Source organism: Ambystoma mexicanum, chromosome 1q (genome assembly GCF_040938575.1).
Source record: "Ambystoma mexicanum isolate Mex_15411 chromosome 1q, UKY_AmexF1_1, whole genome shotgun sequence".
Taxonomy (NCBI): Eukaryota; Metazoa; Chordata; class Amphibia; order Caudata; family Ambystomatidae; genus Ambystoma; species Ambystoma mexicanum.
The window spans coordinates 561,195,382-561,208,485 of NC_090922.1; positions in this window are offsets into that span (position 1 = coordinate 561,195,382).

The window sequence follows — 13,104 nt, forward strand, 5'->3', positions numbered from 1 at the left end:
GTGCGAGTGGGGTACGCGTATTATTGGGGTTCGCGGGAAGTTTCAATGCGATGGGCCCTGTGCGAGTGGGGTACGTGTATTACTGGGGATCGCGGGAAGATTCACACGCGAAATGGCCTGTGCGAGTGGGGTACGTGTATTACTGGGGTTCGCGGGAAGTTTCACACGTGAAAGGGTCTGTGCGAGTGGGGCACGTGTATTACTGGGGTTCGCGGGAAGATTCACACGCGATTGGCCCTGTGCGAGTGGGGTACGTATATTACTGGGGTTTGCGGGAAGTGTCACACGCGAAAGGGCATGTGTGAGCGGGGTACGTGTATTACTGGGGTTCGCGGGAAGTTTCACACGCGATTGGCCTTGTGCGAGTGGGGTACGTGTATTACTGGGGTTCGCAGGACGTTTCACACGCGAAAGGGCCTGTGCGAGTGGGGTACGTGTATGACTGGGGTTCACGGGAAGTGTCACACGCGATTGGCCCTGTGCGAGCGGGGTACGTGTATTACTGGGGTTCGCGGGAAGTTTCACACGCGATTTTGCTGTCAGAGCGGGGTACTGTATCCAGTGTGGCGCGTGGGGAGTCCTAAACGTGAATTGGCAGTGTGGGTCCTCCCAGGTGTCCCCTCTACCCCCTCCACAGCACCTGCAGGCAGCCCACACCACAGGGGACTACCCTGCACCCCTGGTCATGTCCCGCAGGCAGCCCATCCACCATGGGCATGCCCCCCAGCCAAGCCACATGCCACCTTGCAATATGATCACCAACTCATGTCCCCCTGCACCCCCACCCTCCAGCAGTGAGGGACACCTGCCAGCAGGCCCCCACTCATGTCCCACACATGTCCCCCTGCACCCCCACCCCCCAGCAGTGAGGGGCACCTACCAGCAGGCCCCCACCCATGTCCCACACATGTTCCCCTGCACCCCCACCCCCCAGCAGTGAGGGGCACCTGCCAGCAGGCCCCCACTCATGTCCCACACATGTCCCCCTGCACCCCCACCCCCCAGCAGTGAGGGGCACCTGCCAGCAGGCCCCCACTCTTGTCCCACACTCATGTCCCACACATGTTCCCCCACCCACTCACCCATCCAGCAGTGACATGCCCATCTCATGACACAAACCAAAAGTCATCTATGTACATGTCCGTCTCACACACACACACACACACACACACACACACACACACAGGTTGCCATTGATTGAGTAAGCCCACATGTCAACATGCATGAACCCAATGAGTGAATCACACACACTGAAGTAATAGATCAAAATGTATTAACATGAAAACCAATTGAATGTACTTAAAGCATAAAATAATGGCAAACGTTAAATGAAATGCATGTCCAAATAAAAACAATAAAATTCCCCAAAAAAATCCAAGTAATCCAAAAGGAAAATGGCCAACACTCTCTGTCCACCAAACCAAATCCAAATGAAACGCAAAAAGGTAAATCTGTTTATCCATGGTGAAATGAAATTAAAATGTCCAAATAAATCCAACGTCCAACTATGTACAATACAATTTTCAAGGGTCCATGATCCCAACGAAACAAATGAAACCTATCTAATAACCTACCTAACAACACAAAAACTATTTACAAAAGTATGGGGCATAGACCAAAAGCCCCCCCCCAAAAAAAGGAAACCTAACACTATAAACTATTTACAATGGCAACGGGCAAGTCCTGCGGCTCACTCATTGATGTTTTCGGCCAGGGCATCATCAAACTGCATGTCTATTTGCTGGAGGCGGGCCTCTGTCCTGGCCCCGAGGTCTCGCAGGGAGGCACTCATGGCCTGTTCCAACTCCCTGCGAGTTGCCTCGAGGCACTCTGCCCGCTTCAACGCCCAACGCATGGAGAACTCTGCCCTGACTTGGTGAGCCGCGCCTCTTCCACCCGCCGCCGCTCCGCACCTATACTCTGGCCCAACCGCAGCCAAACAGAAGACACATCCATTCCAGGGTCCTCCTGCCCTCTGGCCGATGCCTGCCCCCCTGATGTCGATGGCCCAGAGCCATCATTGCTCCCACCTAGAGCCTGCTCCTGCTGTCCATGTCCCCTGTCCGATGATGCCTGCACATCCTCCATCAGCTGGTCTCCAGTTGTGGTGTCCACCCCTGCTGGACCGCCGACTCCCGACTGTGGCAGGGATGGGATCTCCACCAAGCTGGCTGTGTTGGTCAGGCCAGGTCCACAGTGGGCCCTGGTGGAATATGGGCCGGAAGACGGCAGGGAGAACGACTGGAGGAGATGTCCACCAGAGTGCGCATCACATGTAGGAACCCACCAACAAGGGCCCCTCCCAACAGTGCCACGTTGCGACGCTACTCTTCGTGATGGCATGCGTTCTCTGCCCAGGAAGAATGCACGTCATCAAGAATGTCACGCGTGCACAATGCAACACCAATCAGGACGGAGCCCATACGTTCATGGGACCCCTCGTCCGCAGGTAAAGGAGAGGCAGATGACATGGCACTCTCCCCTACCTGCAGACGGGCCTGGGACGGGGCATCCCTGCTGGTGCATGGTGGTGCAGTCACAGGGTCAAGGACAGGGACATGCACAGGCCCCTCCGCGGTGACCTGTGCTGCCTCCTGACCCTGGACTGCATCAATTGCACCAGTGGCACTACCCCCTTGCATGTGTGGCTCAGTAGCGGGCTCCTCCTCCTCTGTGGAGACCATCAACCTGGATGTCTCCGTACCGTCTTCCGCCACCCGGCCCTTCTGCCACAGCCGTAGTGGCAGACACGGCACCAGCCCCCTCGCTCCTGGATGATGGCAAGTCCTGGGAGGGTGGCTGGGCCTTGCGTCACCGCCCAGTGGAGGCATCCCCACCGCTTGGCTCCACAGCGCCGTCTCTGCCCTCTTCCTAACTTGACGCTGCGTAGAGGGAGACATAGAACACAAGCATCAGGGTACAGTACAATATTCCCCTAGACAGGAAGCAATAACACATGAGTGGCAGTGTCTAGCGTCACTTCCATCCTGTCCCTCCACAACACATGGGTGAATGCACGCAACACACATGCATAAACAGGCATGGCGCCTGCAATCAACATCAGCATCCATGTACAAGGGCCTCTTTTAATCAAAATGTTGCCTTCAAACTCACATGCATCATGGCTCACACTGATCCCGTGCACACACATCACCGGAGGGTCATGCATCATGCCTTGTACACCACAGACACAGTGGATAGAAACACTGCATGAGTGAATCTACACATCATCACGGACATGTGTCATGAATCCATGGTGTATCGAAGTCACAGACACACTTCTCAGACACACACACATGTGCACCATACATGTACATGACAGCAGCACCCATCCCTCACACCCCCACCATGTGCAAGAACAGACACTGGCATACTTTCATGTGTGCATTTGCCATACAGCTCCCCATGTAGCATTGGAACTCATGCACTAACCATGTGGTTCACACATTACTGGTCTCACATTCATGACCATGATGTCCCTGCACACACACATCCATACATGGCCCATGTCACACATACAGGCAAGTATCAGACTACCAGCACACTGCAACATGCCCTGTCTCTCACACCAATTCTTGGCCACTTACCGCTCAACTCCAGACGGGTGTTCCTCCGAAAGGATCTGGGCATGGAGCGCTGGGCGTACGTGTTCCAGGACCCTCATCTGGATGTCACTCATGCTGACCCGGCCCCCCTCCGTGAGGCGCCGGGCCTTGTGGAGGGTCCTGGACCTGAAGTCCTCCCAGCGCTTCTTGACGTGCTTGAAGTCGCGGGTTGCCACCCCCTCCGCGTTGATGGCAACCACTACGTTGTCCCAGATCCTCTACCGTCCTTCCTTGTTGGCGCGTGATGTTCCGAAGAGGACATCATAATGCCCCAGGACATGCTCCACCAGGACACCAACTTCCTTCACACTGAAGCTGTTGGCCCTCTGCCTCTCTGGCTGGGGGTCGCCAGTGGTCTCAGATGGTGTTTGCCCCGACATGGCGACCCCCGAGGCAGGCGTGGGTGGGCAACTGGGTCCTGGGGCTGGGCTGTGGAGTGATGGTATCCCAGTCGGGAGTCTTCTGTTCCAGCAGGGGTGGACACAACAACTGGAACCCTGGCTGAAGTGCAGGCACCAAATAGCAGGGCACGTGGGCAGCAGGCAGTCAGGCAGCAGCAGATTGCAGGTGGGAGCGTGCTCTGGAGTCTGGGGGCAGTAATTTGGCCTTCTGGTCAGGAGCGTGGTCTTCCTTGTTTTTTCGCGTGGCCAGCTTGATACGGAGTGATTTGGCACGTGAAAAAATTGCACGTCAGCGTGTAATTGGAGGAAAGGCCCTTAGCGCATCAGCACACGTACTCGTTTTCATCGGACCAAAGGCCCTAAGCGCGTAAGCGCTTCTCTGACATTGGCATAGTGGTTCAGCGCGCATGAAAAAACTGCACGTCCGCGTGTGAATGCGTGTAATCCGAGGAAAGGGCCTACGCGCATAAGTGACGTGACGCGCACAGGCGTTTCTCTCAGCACGGGTTAAAGGTGAGCGGGGCCAGCAGTTCGCTGTACGTGCCTTTCGTGGAGACCGATGTGTGTAGCTGCTTCGTGTTGTTTCGCGCGCCATCACATCTTCACAGCGATCGAGGACGTATCTCTTCTTTTGGCGGGGGTATTGGCTACGCATGTTTTTCATTATCACGCTAGTCAGACGATGAGTCGCGCATGCTATTTTTCCCACTGCGGGTGCCCCTGTGTATCGCGCCCGTTTTTGAGGTCATAGTAGCCTGCGTGTCCCACGCGTTTGCATTTTTTGTGTTACCGGGTGCCACCGCGTACTGCAGGAGGTTGATTCCACGAACGTAGGCTGCAGGGTTGCGTGCACGGTTTTACTGCAGTTTTGGGGTGCCTGAGCGTAGCGTGACCCATCACTACATCACCGGGGTCACATACAGTCTGGCAAGTGCAGGGGGCGTTAACATCTTGCATCCCACCCCCTTCATCCCAATTGCCCAGGTCAATTGTGGTGTACACCTCCCATTGGCACTACTCCATCTGTGCCGGCACTACTCCATTTGTGCCATGGTTGGGAGGCCATCAAAGGTGAGGGGCGCATCAGGTGGGCGTACTCCTCATGGCGGGCGTGGTCAGGGACGTGGCCGGGGTGACCAGAGAGTCAGGGGACTCCAGGGTGTCCAGGGTGGCCACAGAGGGGGAAGAGGTAGGGGTGCACCACTTGAGCACGAAGTTGTGCCATGTGTCGGTGCAGTCATGCCACCACCCCCTGTGGTCCCGGGAGATGTAGCTTCTGCATCTGGCACTGGTGCCCATGTGACCCGGCAGTCCATTTCATCGACTGCCATGGGCCCAAGGGTAGTGGTAGCTGCAGGTGCAGCTGTGGACACCACCACCTAGGCTCAGGGTCTGCCCTGCTGCGTTGGCGATTGAAGAGCCCTTGGAAGATTTCCAACAGGACCGGAGGGAAACCGCAGGGGCACGCAGGGCTACCCTGACCAAGACACGTGTCCCTTGGGCAGTAATGTCATCTGCAGCCCAGAACAGCCGGGTTTTGGCAAGTGCAAGGGCAGATGCAGCCAACAACACCCCGGTTGTGAGTCTGCCAACCAGGACAGTTGCGGTCAATGAGACTGCCACAGCGGATGTTGATGCGCAGGGTCCATTAGAGGGCACCCAGCTGCCACTGACACAAGTCAGCCCTTTGGTTGTCCCTCCACCTGCCACTCCCTTGGCTCAATCCACCAGTCCCACTGGCCATACTGATCAGGGCGGCATCAGCCAGCCAGGGTCTGCGCCACAATCCAAGGAAGGTTGCACCTGCCTCACAGGCTGGGACCCCACACACAGCCATGACCACCTGAACGTCGAGGAAGAAGCCTTTCTGCAACCAGGAACTGGACTTCCTCGTGGGCTACGTGCGGAAACATAGCCGTGACATGCTAGTGGGTGCTAATTGTCAGACTACGGCTGCCCAACGTGATACCCACTGGAAGCAAGTTGCAGAACATGTGAGTGCATTCGGCCATGAGGTGCGCACGGCGCAAGAGTGCAAAAAGCGTTGGAATGACCTCAAACGCAGCGCTAAGGCTAAGCGTGCCTCAAATTACAACTTGACTCTGGTGACTGGCGGTGGGCCTGCACCGGAGGAGGAAGACCTCACCCCGCATGAGTCACTTGTTGCGGAGTTCATACCATCTGAATCGGTCGAAGGAGTGGGAGAGATGCCGGACTTTGATGCCCGGAACAGTGAGTGTTGATGCGTGTTTGTCGAGGACATGTGTGTTTTACTTGTGTGATGTGTTGTGCATGACTGCCACTACATGTCACGTGTACATGGTTATGATGCTGGATGGTGGACATGTGGATCAGACGGGGACTGTCCACATCACCACTTTTGCACCCTAGTCACATGCTGGTTACCATTATGCCCCTCCGGTCCATGTTCCAGCTCACTGGCACTTCTGCATGTAGCGTGGGGTGACCTTCCTCTCAGCCCAGGAACTATGCATAGCATGACTGACGTGCATGTGTCCTCTGCATGCAAGGGGGTAGCCAATGTAGGCATGCTCCCTTGCCCCTCAACCCCTTGCTCTGCACCCCAATTCCATGTTAGCACTGGTCTGCTACAATATTGCCCTTGGTTACTTCCCTGGTCATGCCTCCTGTGTACATTCTAAAATCCAGTGGCAATCCGCCAGACATATCCATTGAGGTACATCCTTAGTACTTGATGCAGGGTGTCTCACTTGGACTGTGCAGAGGTCAGATGCCCCGCAGGGACATGAGTGCCCATTCATGCTCCATGTGCAATTCACGCATGCCCATATGTGTCCATGACTGGATGATCACTGTTACACAAGTCCATGATGACCCAAATTGCATGGCATTTCATCTGCATTCCCATGTCAACTGTGGCTCAGTACTGCGTTGCACACATGTTTAGGGTCTGACAATCTGTGTGGGTCACAGGCCTCAGCCTTTTTAATGGACAATGACTCTGTCCAACTGGTGTAGTGTCTTCTTCACACGTGGGTGGACTCCAGAGGTTTCATCATGTGTCCTGCTTACTGTCCCATCATCATTTGCAGTGTTGTCACTTGACTCACATGAAGCTGTTGATGCTAGTCAACACTGTCAATACACAGGTCTGTGGTCAGCCTCTTGATACCATGCTAGGCATCCCTGCTTTTGCACTTGGGTGGAGGGGTGCTTTGCTTGTAGATATCCTACCCATTGAATGCACATTGCACGTGATGCCTGAAGTTGACCTTGCACTGCCTTCACATTTTCTGACACACACCATGAAGTCCTTGTACATGTAGGTAGTGAGTGACATACATATTTGCTGCACTGCATAGACCCACTTCAATGCAAACTGCCACCTTTCAACAGCTCTGATCACAGAAGCAATTTCAAGTTGACCCAGCATGCATGCCAGGTTCTATTTTGTGTGTCACATGTCTGCCTGATGTGTTTGGTGTCGGAGTGTGTGTGTGTTGTGTGCTTCTAACATGTGTAGTGACCTTTTTTCTCTCTATTTTTCAGATGATGACGCAATGGAGCCGGAGGATGATGGTGTCATGCCGGGCACAGGGTTGTTATCACTACATCAACCCAGCACAAGTGGGGGTAGTGGGGTGGTAGGCCACGAAAACCCCCAAGTGCTACAGTCCATCTTGTCTCTGGCTGCCTATGAGTCCAGCCCTGAAGAGCACTCTGACGACCATATATAGTTGGATGAGCATCGGGTCCATATGTCAGGGGTGAGTGATTCTGATGTGGACACTCCTCTGTCCGCGACACCTTCACTGAGGGGTCAGACAGTCTTGGAACCTCTGCCCGTGGTGGATCAGGATGTAGGGTCACCCTCTACACCAGTCACTGATGTGCCTGGGACATCACGTCGACGGGGGCATGTAGTTGTGCAGCCGCGGGCGTTGCCAACACAACGAGGACACCCATTCCTTGGGTCCCGCAGGGGTCAAGCCCAGCAACGTAGTCACTGCCCGCAACCACAGTATACTGAGTGGGAGCAAGACATGACTGCCAATTCTGAACGGCAGGGGGCTGTAACACTCACCTGATTCCCACGGAGGCGCAGGTCTGGCTTCGAGTGCTGATGCTTCTTCAATGGTGAAGCGCAGGACTCTGAAGATGGACAGGAAGGGCCCTCTACTCTGGCTTCTCCGGCTCACAGCAATATTCCCCTGTGCGTGAAAAGGGAGTATTACCTACTGACTGAGTTATGCTCAAGCGTCCCACTCTCTTCCAACCCTCCACGATACCCTTCCACGATTCCCTGGGAAGTCTCACCTTAGGGTCTGAAAGGACGAGCTCTCCTCCTGCTTCTGACGCAGGGGCGCGTTGAACCCAGTTACTTCACTGGATTGAGGTTGGATGGGAGTTCAGGTAAGCTTGATTATACTGGTAAGGCGCTGTAAAAGTTCTGTTGCAAGTTCAAAAGTTCAAGCTTTAAATAATAATGTTCATTGTCTTTTTTCAGGTGATGAATGAAGATTCCTTTGGAGACTTCTTGCAACAAAGCGCTAATGTTGATGTCTTTTCCCCAAAGGGGATGGGGTTCGGAATGCCGGAGATATGGCGCCGACCCGAAGTGAAACGTGCAGTTCCAGTAAAGATCTGGTAAGTCCTAGATGAGCGCTCAGGTAATGTTTTTGCATTCGCTCATCTAATGTCTTTGTCTTTTTTCCCCATAGGGGCCGGGGTCCGGAAAATGCTTGGAAGCAGCAAGACCCGAAATGAAATGGGAATGACCCAACAGGTAAGTCTTAGAAGGAAACTGAGCTTTTCCTATTCCCTTCCTTCTCTCACCTCTTATTCTTGTCTTTTTCTCTAGGCTCTGGGAAGTGGCTGTGTATCCGGATGATCGCTGCTGAAGATGCAGGAACCCAGGAAAGGTGAGTGAAATGCAGCGCTGCAGCGATCGTAACGAAATGCTTTTAAAAATGATGTCTTCCCTTTCAGGATCGTCAGTGATGTCTCCGTGGTGCAGATTAGCTGGTAGGTCTCTTGTCTCCCTTTGCAGGTGACCCAGGATGCTGACAGGCGTGGCTGAAGTCCAGATGCAGGAGCTGACACGGTGAGCGTCCAGCTGCGAGGAGCAGAACAACGCGAAGCGTGAGTTGCTGATCGGGTGTGGTTTAAATAGCTTTGGAAGAAGTTCCAAGTGTGTATCCTTCCTCGGATCAGGTATGTATCCTTCCCCGACCACACCCGGGTGGAAAGTAGTCCCACAGGTAAAGTAGTTCCTATTCAGGCCTCAAGAGGGCCTGGATGTGGCAGCATGGTCTGCATCAGGTAAGTGCACATTAAAACACTTGAACACATGTCTAGCTTTATGAGCCTGGCGCCAGGACAGAGGTCCAACATGAGCCTGGCGGCTAAGGCGCCAGGACTGCGTCCAAAGGGCCCCAGCTTGGGCCCGCTGGCACTCCCCTGGAGGAAATGCCTGCCTCTGGGGTTGCTGGGTCGGACCTGGCTCCTTGGAGGTAGGCATCATGACAGGGGCAGCAATGGAGAACATCGCTGAGAGCATGGAGCTTATGGCCCAATCTGTGCTCCCCCCTTCTAGGCAGGTGCTTCTCCAGCAGCAGGCGGCACGGTCCACGGCCCGCTCGCTCAGGCTGGGCATGGCGGCCTCAGACAGGGCACGCCAGGCTGAAATGTCGTCTCTGCGTCAAGCAATTGCTACTCACGCAGAGGCACACATGAAGGCCCTGTGGGAGGAGCATGCTTCCCTCAGATCCACTCGGGGTGTCCTTCTGATGTCCCAGAGGGAGCGGGCAGAGGAGAGGTTTGCACAGTTTGAGCGTACCATCTCGGCTGAGCTACATGCTTGCCGGGAGGTGCAGCGGTTGTCAAGCCAGTCCTTGCAGGGGGAACTCCGTGTTACACGTGCTGCCTTGCAAGAGGAAGCATGTGTATCACGGGAGGTTCTGCATGCAGACCTACATGTCATCACTATACAGAACCAGGCTCACCCATCCGGCAGACCTGCATCCGACGAGGGGCAAGCTGTGGCTAGGCATGGTCATGCTCCTGTGCCACGTCCTCCTTTCCAGGAAGAGCCAGACTCGGACGACAATCTATCTCCCACATAGGTCGGGCTGTGCAGGCGTTGAGCCCATGGAGGTTTTTTTTTCCTCAGCATCATCGCATGTGGGTGTTGAGCAGCACCCTATACCTCCCCCCTCCTGGCTGCCTCCCCCCCGGGTCATTTGTGGCCATTCTTGATTTTTCTTTTAGTTTAGTTAGTTAAGTTTCTGTTTGATAGTTAGTATAAATAGGTAAAGTAGGTTTTTCATAGTTAGTGTAATTAGTTAATATAGTTTAAAATTGCTAGTCAATTGTGCTTTCATGTGACGGTGTGGTGCTTTGTGGCTTTTGAAAGCATCCACTGTCTGTTCCAGCTGGACCCTTCAAGCTTGTCTTGTGTATGTGTTTGCTGCTTGGGGTCCTTGACTCACATATGCCACTCCTGCTTCCCTTATCCATGGGCTCCAAGGATGGTTTGGTGTAACAGCCTATTACACAAGGGCAATGGACTGTCGTATCTGTGGCATGTCTGCTGCTGTGGAACTTGTGTTAACACCCCTAGTGGGGATGATTGGGGTGTAATTGTCCACTGTTCTTCTTTTGCTAGATGGGGTGTTTAATGATTCATGTGTACATTCATTGCTATGCATTGTGTAGTATGTTTCTTATCTTTAATGAACATGTGCTTGTTGCAAATCATGCCGTAGATAGTGTGTTCCACACTGTTGCTGTGAAAGACGGACTGATGGTGTGATTTCTGATGTACGTCTCTGACATGGTCCAGTCATGTAATGCCTGAAGAGACACACACAGATGAATATTGAGCATTAATCATGTGTTTCATGCACTTTCTGCAGGGGGATGAGCCTCAAGACCACCTTTGCCAGCAGACATGGGCCATTGGACGTCTGGAATCAGGACACGTTTGGTGCTGCCGACATGCGCATGTGTGCGCAATCAGAGGCACAGGGATTGCGATCATACATCTGAAAATCGATGACGTGTTTCAAGGGACTCCAGGCGAGGTGAGCAGCACAGGGGGGTCACAACACAGCAAACCTTCCACCTGGCCAAATGAACATGCATGCTTAGTAGCAGCACTGACGGTGAACTTGGACAAATATTGGTGTAGAAGCGCACAATACAGCTCAGATGTGTTAGTGGACTGATGGCTAGTTGATGTGAAAGTTGTCTGGGGCACCTGCAGGGGCAGTGGCACATACCCTCCGGTCCACCATGGTCCATTGAGGCACTTGTATTAGCCATGTAGCGTTCCGAGACATGGAATGAAGCAGGTCACAGGGACAGACAGCAAGGGACAGACTCGGGTGCAGTGCATTTCATTTCCAAGTAGAAATTGATAAATGCCCTGGCTACTTTATTTTGGTCATGGTGGTACAGGACTTGTTCTGAAGTCAGACCTTGCTATATGCGTCTGTCTGCTTACACAGGGAACATTGCATGTTGTGTGAATCATGACACATTGGTGTTCCATTTGCCACGCGCCCACCAGTGCCTGACTTACTGCATTGACTGTGTATGAACCATCACAGGGGTAATGTTACGTATGGGTATGAAGCATCCACACAAGGTTGTCTGTTTGTAGTCCATTTTGTTACTTTGGGGCATATTTGTTGGTGTGTTTGTGTGTTTTGGGCATGCACAGATTATTAAGTGTGGCTCTCTTTGCAGCATTGAAATGCTCCTGTTACCAGGCAGGAGGCCGACACTCACCTCAGAGATAAGTTTCTCTTTGACTTACATTTGAGTAATTTGGTGCTATGTGCATGTGAACAAGTTTGATCTAATTGTGTATGTGTTCATGTGTGTACTACATTTTGGTGCATTCCCTACTTTCCCAAGTCAATCCTACTCCCCTCTCCTGCCCCTCATTCCGGTTATCCAGTATACCAATGCCTGTCCCGACTGCATATCCCTGACCCTCCTTCCCCACCAGGGTCTCAGAGGCCTGTGTGAGTTAGACCTTGCAGGCACCCAGACCACAGTGGGGGTGGTTGTTTCGTGCCACTCCTGCGCCTGTACATGGGAGCTGTGACATTAGACATCCGTTTGTGGTGCATCATTCTATGTTATCTGCCACACATGGTTCAGATCCGGTTGTGACATTGTTTTACTGTGCTACCTTGGTTGTTAACATCATTGTGGTAGTACTTGGCCTTTGTGGCGTACTGCTACTTCAAGTCATCTGCTGGAGGCTGTTCTGGTTTGTTTTACTGCCTACAGGCTATTTGCTTGGCTTCTGTGTTGTCCTGCTTTGAGTTCTGTTGGATTGTGTGCTTTTGCAAATCTAGGTGGACTCTGAGGGTGCTGGCAACTTTTTACACACAAGGTGGGAGATGGTGACAAAGGGGAAGGGTGATCCTGTGGCAAGGTGGAATTCAAGGATGTCAGATGAATAACCCAGATGCAGTTGTTCAGTGGGTTGTGTGGTGATTTGTGAGGGAGGGGAGGTGTTTTGTTGTTGATAGTTGCCTTGCCCTGCAGTGTGATGGGCACCCTGAAATTGTAATTGTCCTTTCCTATTTACATGATGTATTCTGCTGTTCAATGCCTGTTCATGTGTTGTGTTTACCTTTCAGGTGTGAGGGGATAGTTGTGATTTTACATGGTGACTGTTCACATGTGATGTATAGAGGACACTGATGGACACTTGATTTCACATGCATGTGTTGAGTGCATTTCCCTACTGACCCACACACTCGCACTATGATCCACTACATGTACAACCACCCTTCCATGTCCATGTGTACACTCTGTTTGCCTTCTGGTGTCCACTGTGTCCCTGCAGCACATGTTCTATGACCATTTGTGGATCCTGTACATGCCTATTTTTGTTTTTTTATGTAGTTTGTCGCTTAGATGTGATGCTCGGGGTGTGCATCACACACAATGGCTGTTCACTGTGCTGTGCGCTGAGCAGTGTGTTGCAGGAGGTGGACACGGCACACAGTAGCTGCAGTGTTGATTTTGCAATGCACATTGTGCATGTGGACAGATATTCATTGTTATGTTTAAAATACAACTTTTGGAATGCA